Genomic DNA, 8,409 nt, shown 5'->3' with positions numbered 1-8,409 from the left:
CTGTTGCTGTTCAGATACTGCTGTATGCCCTCTGATGTACCTGCTCTGGTGTCCACACTGCCCTGTTGCTGTTCTGGTACTGCTGTATGCCCTCTGATGTACCTGCTCTGGTGTCCACACTGCCCTGTTGCTGTTCTGATACTGCTGTATGCCCTCTGATGTACCTGCTCTGGTGTCCACACTGCCCATGCTCGAGCCTAGACTGTGATGTTACCCCGATTATGTGTATATAAACTTGTCAATCATGTGTCGTGGGTTGTCGGAGTTATTCTTGCGTGTGTGATGCTGGTGTGTATTTGTATTTACTTCAAGGCAGTGGGTTCAGATACATGTCACTCCCCCTACCTAGGTCACGACCCTTGCAGGTGCTGCCCTCCACACGAATCAGTGGTTTCCGGTACATGTCACTCCCCCCTCCCTACTTCACAGCCCTTGCAGGTACTCCTCTCCAGACAGTGAATGGTTTGTTGCCTACCTGCGTCGTCCTCGATGGTGGGCCAAGACTAGGACGTGGTGGATCGCGAAGAGTATCGGGTAAGCGTGTAGTGCAGGGTCCATGTCGGCGAGCGGCTCGTGGTGGGTATGGTCGCTGTGGGGCATCCGCAGTGTTCAGGCAGGTTGTTTTTCCGCAGCGCTTTTATGTGTATTTTCCGCCATCTTGATTTGGAGGACGGTCCTAGACGTCAGTCCATACGGCGGAGTCTCTGGATTGGTTAAGTCCGCCGCGTGGTTGGGTGTGGTTGTGCGGCGGACCGTGATCTACCGCCGCGGACGGATTTTGGCCCATATTTCCTATCCTGATCTGGCGGACGGAGTGTCCGCGACGGGCGGACGGAGAATAGGCATGTTCCGCATGCCAGGGGATGCGTAGGCACTTCCGTCCGCCATCCTAATGAGCCCCTTAGTGTGGAAAAAAGTCATCAACAAGCAGGTGAAACTAATCTCCCATCGGATTGACCTAAAGGCTTTAAATGAATACACCAACTGTCTTGCTTCACTTGAATGTTTCATACCAGCCTGGGGTACCGCAATTTTACCTGGAAAATTTGAACGCAGCTGCACGGAAAAATATAATCTTAATGCGCCTATTAGGCCTGTGCAATACGGCCTCCCACAGATGGGCTCCTTCAGAGGAGGGGGAGCCTGCAGACTGTGTTCATACTATAAAGAATCATGGCTACACCTACTGTGTTGTTGCCCTGCCATGGACACCCCCAGAAGGCTTTTATTAAAACCTTTATTCTTAAAATGGGGCACTAGGTCATGCTGGGAGGCTACGTCTCTGTGTTTTACCTCCACAAACATTCAAGCTCTTGCTAGGGTTGGAAAGTTTGTGAGACTCTTGGCTAATTTCTTAACACCCTCCTCGGCTCCTGCGCTACCTGCCCCTCCCACCCAAAACTTATCACTGACTTTTTTTGTCCCCTAGTTTAGCACCTCCTGTCCTAATCCTTTCATTTTTGGACTCTAATAAGACCGTTTTTAAATGTACAGAATTTGTTGTTTTTTTTAAAAATGACATTGTATTTCTCCAGCTTTGTTTCTTGATGTGATAATTGTGCTAATATGGATTTTTTATAGCAATGGTTTTAATTAACTAAGCTAAACAAATAAACTAAACTAAACACACCATTCACCCTGCACTCAAATAGATCACAATGCAATCACACTGATCACCATGCGCTCACACTGATCACCGTGTACTCACACTGATCACCATGCACTCACACCATTCACCCTGCACTCACAGCGATGACAACGCACTCACAGCGGTCACAATGCACTCACACTGATCACCATGCACTCACACTGATCACCATGCACTCACACTGATCACAATGCACTCACACTATTCACCATGCACGCACACTGATCACCATCCACACACACTGATCACAATGCACTCACACTGATCACCATGCACTCACACTGATCACCATGCACTCACACAGATCACCATGCACTCACACTGATCACCCTGCACTCACACTGATCACCCTGCACTAACACTGTTCAACCTGCACTCACAGCGATCACAATGCACTCACACTGATCACCATGCACTCACACTGATCACCATGCACTCACACTGATCAACCTGCACTCACACTGATCACCCTGCACTAACACTGTTCACCCTGCACTCACACTGATCACAATGCATTCACACTGATCACCATACACTCACACTGATCACCATGCACTCACACTGATCACAATGCACTCACACTGATCACCATGCACTTACACCATTCACCCTGCACTCACAGCGATCACAATGCACTCACACTGATCACCATGCACTCACAGCGATCACAATGCACTCACACTGATCACCCTGCACTCACACTGATCACCATGCACTCACACCATTCACCCTGCACTCACAGCGATCACAATGCACTCACACTGATCACCATGCACTCACATTGATCACCATGCACTCACACAGATCACAATGCACTCACACTGATCACCCTGCGCTCACACTGATCACCCTGCACTAACACTGTTCACCCTGCACTCAAAGCGATCACAATGGACTCACACTGATCACCATGCACTCACACTGATCACCATGCACTCACACTGATCACAATGCACTCACACTGATCACCTTGCACTCACACCATTCACACGCTCACCCTGCACTCACAGTAATCACACTGCACTCACAATGACCACAATGCACTCACGCTGATCACCAGGCACTCACACTGATCACCAGGCACTCACACTGATCGCCAGGCACTCACACTGATCACCCGCTCACCCTGAACAAAGTGATCACTCTGCACTCACAGTTCACCCTGTACCTCACCCCGTACCTCACCCTGCAGTCACACAAGCACACTACTCACCCTGTACTCATGAAACACTTCACTCACATGTCTCCCTTTCTGCTCAATGTGCATACTCACTCAAATAAGACCATCACTAACCATAAATTCATTTATCCCACTCTGCACTTACATCCACACCCAAATACATATGGTCACCTCACTCACCCTACAGTCACTCCTCTTACCCTTCTTTCACACTGTCACATAACTCACCATGCACTCACATGGGCATTCCTACCACCCAAAATGTGCAGAGGGTTATTGTGCCTGCTATAAAGAATGTGTAGATCAAAGAACTGAGTGTGGGTAAACTATGAGTAGCGCTGTAAAAAAATTAAATGTTTGCCAAAAAGGTGCTATAGAGAGATGGGGTGCATTGTTGGTGAGTGGTAGTGAGGAAATTCAGGGAGAAGGAGGAAATGGGGGAGGGGGGTCAAAACAGACCTATGCACTATGTGCGTCCAGTGCTAGGGACAGCCCTGGATGGGAGTGTTAGCCCCCCTGAAGTTCGGGTCTAGTTGCGCCCCTGTACACAAGTATGGGCATGTCGTGCCCCATCAAGGTTTTCGTCCTAAATTACAAAAGGACATTTTTACATGCACTGCAATCCAGCCTTTCAGGGGTTCCCTTGATAGAGGCAGCTCTGTTTTTGCCCTGATGGCCTGGAATCATTCCTACACAGATTCTTGTAAAATACTGTTTTGTTTAATTTCTTTTTAATGTGATTGATGTGAGAGAGTCTATTACTATTTGCAGAGAAATATTTTTTTTCATGCAACAACCATAAAAACGTTTATTTTAGATCAAAACGGGTCAACACATTTATTTTGGTGGTGTTATTATTAATCTAGGTCATGTGTAAAATGAAGCATCCTAGTAAAAATAATTTGCGCACATTCTATCTTGGAAAATTGGGTTTTGAGCTGCGTAATAAGCCTCTGTCATTTCACCACACCCATTCACAAACCTGCAGTTTACTAAACACTCTTATTGTGTTAAACATTATTTGCCGAATATGGCCCGTGATATGCACATAGCAGTCGATTATGTAGTGTACCAGATTCCAGAAATTTCTGTCAGGTGGTGGGGGAGCCCAACATCTAAAAAAATTCAGCTGGGGGGGTTCAACCTACAAAAGTTTGAAGACCTCTGATCAAAGGAAATTTTTATGTTCTACACTCCAGCAAATCAGCTCTGCTCAGCCTCTCAGCTTCTAGCCCATATACCTTGCTTTCGTCTGCAAAGGATGGGTGGCAGCTTCCTTGCTTTCAGAGCTGCTTCAGCCTGGAATTTGCTTCCATTTGCTCTTCGCAGCATATAGGGCCCCACTCTTTATTTAAAAAAAGACTGAAAACGTTCCTCTTCATTTAGCCTGCCACTCTTCACTCCTCGTGGTTTGCGCGGAACATTCCCTGGAGTATCCGTGTGCGCTACAAGCTCCGATAACATGACATAACATAACATAACATAACATAACATAACTGCAATGGAGAAATTCGCAACACAGCATCAGAATGGAACTTTAACACTGGATCGCCACCAGTAAAAGGAAGACATGATCCACGGCCTTGGGTAGGAGCTTGTTTAATTATTCTCTTCCAATGTTGAAGTCCCGGCGGCAACTGCAGGCCGAACCCTTCCATAGCAGGGAATTCTAGCACGCCTCACCCTACATTCCACACTCCCCAGCACATCCCAACAATTGTGCATTATATTTTCAAAGAACATTCCACTGGCCATTCTTATGATTTCCTGTATGTGTCTGGGCAGGGTAAATATTTTCCTCTGTCATAGTTCTCTGAATGTGGCCTATAGTATTGAAGTCTGGATCCATTTCGTTTTCCTTGTGAAGGCCAACTGAAGTGCCTTTATAAAAAAGAGTGACAGGATGCAAGTATGAAGACTTATTAAGGGCCTAAACCCATCAATGACACAGAAGGACTTTCATTCATACAGTGATCAGGCAGGCCAGTTGGCATTGCCAGTGCTTGCTTGCTTTAGCGAACAGTAAAAAGAAAATCAGTAAATCTAACACCGGAATAGATGGATTTCTACTTATTTGGACTTGCAACATTCTTTGTGGCTCAACGCCTTGGCCGGCCTCAGTGGAACAGCATTCTTATGCTGGACTGGGGCGTCCCAGACCCATAACACTTTCATTCAGCTACTCTGGACTGCGATCTCCATTCCGCGGATATGGATTCCCCTCCTTTCATTGGAGCCTGCAGATTATGTTGTGTCAATGCCCTGCGGCAGTCCCTCCCTCCGTCAGCACTCTTGGCAGCTACGAGAAGCGTTGCTCAGCTCGAGCTCTCCTTGCACGAGGCAAGCTGCTTCAACCGTAGTGCCAGCAGCGAGAGCGGAGAGGTCATGGCGCTCAGCAAGGATTCCTTCCAAACACTGAATGATGGAAACCGGATCCCAGTCCTGGGCCTCGGCACCTATGCCCCGGAAGACGTAAGCCATGCGCGCCTCTCTTTCTCTTGCACTTGGTGTCTGGTGGGCATCTTTCCTGCGTTTGGTTGGGACTCGGGCGGGTGAGGTGAAGTTGTTCATGCAGTGCGCTGGGGTGTGGTCTGATTGTAAACGGAGTATACCGAGGATTACGGTTTGCGTGTCCTTGTGTAACATCCTTCCCAGCAATCCAGTCATAACCGCCTACGTTGCGTCAAGGAATAAACCCTGGCAAAGTGAATAGTTCTGTTTATTTGAAATGTGAGTATGTTTGAAAACTTTGATGGATGGAGGATGAGTGAGTGCACGGATGAGGGAGTGTGGAGAGTGACAGAGTGAATGGATGGATGTAGTGACTACATTTAAGGATCAGAGCACGGATGGATGAACTGGTGATTGAATACACATGAACATGGCTAGACGAAGGAAGGAGTGTCTGTGTATGGGCAGTGAATGAAGGAGTGAGTCAATACATCTACAGATGGATGGGTGGACTGATATCACACGAGTGTGCATGCACTACCAAGGGATGATGCTGTAGGTCGCCGTCTTCACGTCGCTGCAGGAGGCAGGTATTATTATCACATCCCCATTCATCCATGCATGTGCCCGGTCATTCATCCATTCACAAATTAATGCCAGACACCCCCGCCGCCCATGTTCGCACTCTCCACTCCTCGGAAAAGCAGTACTGCAAAGAAACACACTCGGCAGCACAGGCCCGCATGGAGAACAGAATATTGAAGGGTTTATTGTTGTCAACAATTCAACAAGTGACCACACAGACAAAACTGAGACTTCACTGCTTTACGTAACAAGCATTTACAATGCAACGGTATCGCCTTTTCAAAAGTTAGAGCTATTGGCATTGTAAATGACATAATTGTTATTTATGTGTTGGTTTTGAAAACAGATAAATAAATGGCATTGTCATTTACAATGCCAATAGCTTAATCTCTTGCAAATGCGAGACCTATTGCAGTTGCACCCCCCCCACACACACAGAGCCACACACATACAGAGCCACACACACACACAGAGCCACACACACACATACACACAGAACCACACACAGAGATACACACAGAGCCACACACACAGCCACACATAGCAACACACACAGAGCCACACACACAGCCACAAACACACACAGAGGTGAGGGGGTGTGAGGGTGCGGGTATGAGGGTGAGAGGGTGTGTGAGTGTGAGGGTGTGTGAGGGAGTGTGAGGGTGGGTGAGGGGGTGTGAGGGCGAGAGGGTGTGAGGGTGAGGGGTGTGAGAGTGTGAGGGTAAGGGGGTGTGAGGGTGAGGGTGAGGGTGTGGGTGAGGGGGTGTGAGGATGAGTGTGTGTGAGGGAGGGTGAGGGGGTGTGAGGGTGAGGGGGTGTGAGGGTAAGGGGGCAGAGGGGGTGAGGGTGTGTGAGGGTGATGGTGTGTGAGAGTGAGGGGGGTGAGGGTGAGGGGGAGTGAGGGTGAGGGTGTGAGGGTGAGTGAGGGTGAGGGGGTGTGAGGGGCGGTGAGTGTGAGGGTGTGTGGTGTGAGGGGTGTGGTGTGAGGGTGAGGGTGTGTGAGGGTGACGGAGGGTGAGGGAGTGTGAGGGTAAGGGAGGGTGAGGGGGTGTGGTACAGATCACTCATATTATTTATTTACTTGCAGGCATCTTGAAGAGTGTGTGATCAATTAAGCATTTATATTTAACATCATAACTGTACTTTCACGAGAATTTACAAACTGCAAAAGTAACCACTTCTGGTACATTTTCTGTTAATTAGCATTTTCTTAACCACATGGCTGCTAGGCGTTTTCCCGTCCTGCGCTGAGATATGCAGGATGCCAGTGTTTCATGACGAGCTGGCCTTGTCATCAGCGCACGGCAGGTAAGCGCCATGACGAGCCCAGCTCGTCATTAGCTTCGAAGGGGTTAAAGTATGTTGCCCTCGTGAACGGTTTTCCTGTCTGTTGGGTGTAGGTGCTAAGGGCCACCTGCAATTTCTTATTAAAGAATAAAGTCAACCCCACAATTGAATCGCTCACAGGATGTAGAGAAAGTGCAAAGGTCCCATGCAGATGCCAGAGGCTAGGCCGCCTTCCAGGGAACGAGTCTGCCTGGTGACTCGGCCATGCTGTAGGCGACCTCTCAGCTCCGGTGCAGTTTATACGAAGATGCCGGTGGGCCTGGCAGGACTGGCACGGTTCGCAGCACTTGATTTTGGAAAACAAACATTTTGACTCATTCGAAAACACAGAGGAATATCAGAAGGACGCTGACGTACTGGATCCAGGCGAACTTGATCATCTCCCAGAATCCGGGCTGGTACGTGGGCTGTGCTAAGGAACTTTGAACTTAGGAGTACTTGCATGAAATCCTTGGCGTTAGTTAACATTACAACGACAGAACAAGGGCGTCCGAAAAGGCTTAAGCGGCAAAAAAGATCTAATATGTGTTTACAGGAAATGCTTTAAGGCAGCGTGGATCAAAAAAGTTTATTAAAAATAAACAAAAATCATATCTTACTAGATTGCTACAGTACCGACACAACCTTTGGTTGAGTTCTTCTATAGTATTTACAGAAAATGGAAGCTTTAATAACTCTACCAAAACGCAACTGAGTATTTGATAGTTCCACATAGATCGTCATGGTATATTACCATTAGGACCCCCTCCACTCCTCAAGGAAGACTGGAATGCATGACTGTTTACTTATTGCTTTGCTCTCCCAATAGTTCAGAAATCCAGTTTCCTCAATGCACTTTACTTGGGGATTGACATTCACTTTCTAACGTTCTCAGAGGTAGATGGCACAATATTAAGGTCATAGGCAACATGAAAAGTTGTCTCAGCAATACATATTTCACACTTACTTTGTATAAACTACAGAGACTTTAATGTCGTTATTTGTATAGGTTTTGCTTTCCTTAACATGTGCATTTAAAGCATATTGCAGCCTTCCTTCCTATATTGGAAGTGGGGGGAAAACGGAGGACACCTTAAGAGCAACAGACCTATGGCCGCACAGTTTAAAACTCGGAGAAACCAATGTAAAGTTTTGTGATTTTAAACAGGTAGTCCCGCAATACTCTTTTTCAAAGTATAAGAATCTAGAAAAAAAAACA

At 47.4% G+C, this 8,409-nt stretch overlaps 1 pseudogene across 1 annotated transcript in view; it reads left to right on the top strand.

Annotated features, from left to right (window-relative positions):
* Nucleotides 1-5,167: 5,167 nt before the first annotated feature.
* LOC147734751 (aldo-keto reductase family 1 member C3-like) overlaps nt 5,168-8,409 on the top strand; it is a 202,093-nt pseudogene continuing 198,851 nt past the window's right edge. Inside the window, exon 1 of the transcript XR_015307539.1 lies at nt 5,168-5,300. The product of XR_015307539.1 is annotated as an aldo-keto reductase family 1 member C3-like (transcript). The remainder of the gene's footprint in view (nt 5,301-8,409) is intronic.

The sequence above is a fragment of the Lissotriton vulgaris genome, chromosome 1_2, assembly GCF_964263255.1.
Source record: "Lissotriton vulgaris chromosome 1_2, aLisVul1.2, whole genome shotgun sequence".
NCBI lineage: Eukaryota > Metazoa > Chordata > Amphibia > Caudata > Salamandridae > Lissotriton > Lissotriton vulgaris.
Note: the sequence above shows the minus strand (reverse complement) of the source record. Positions and strands in the feature narration are given on the sequence as shown.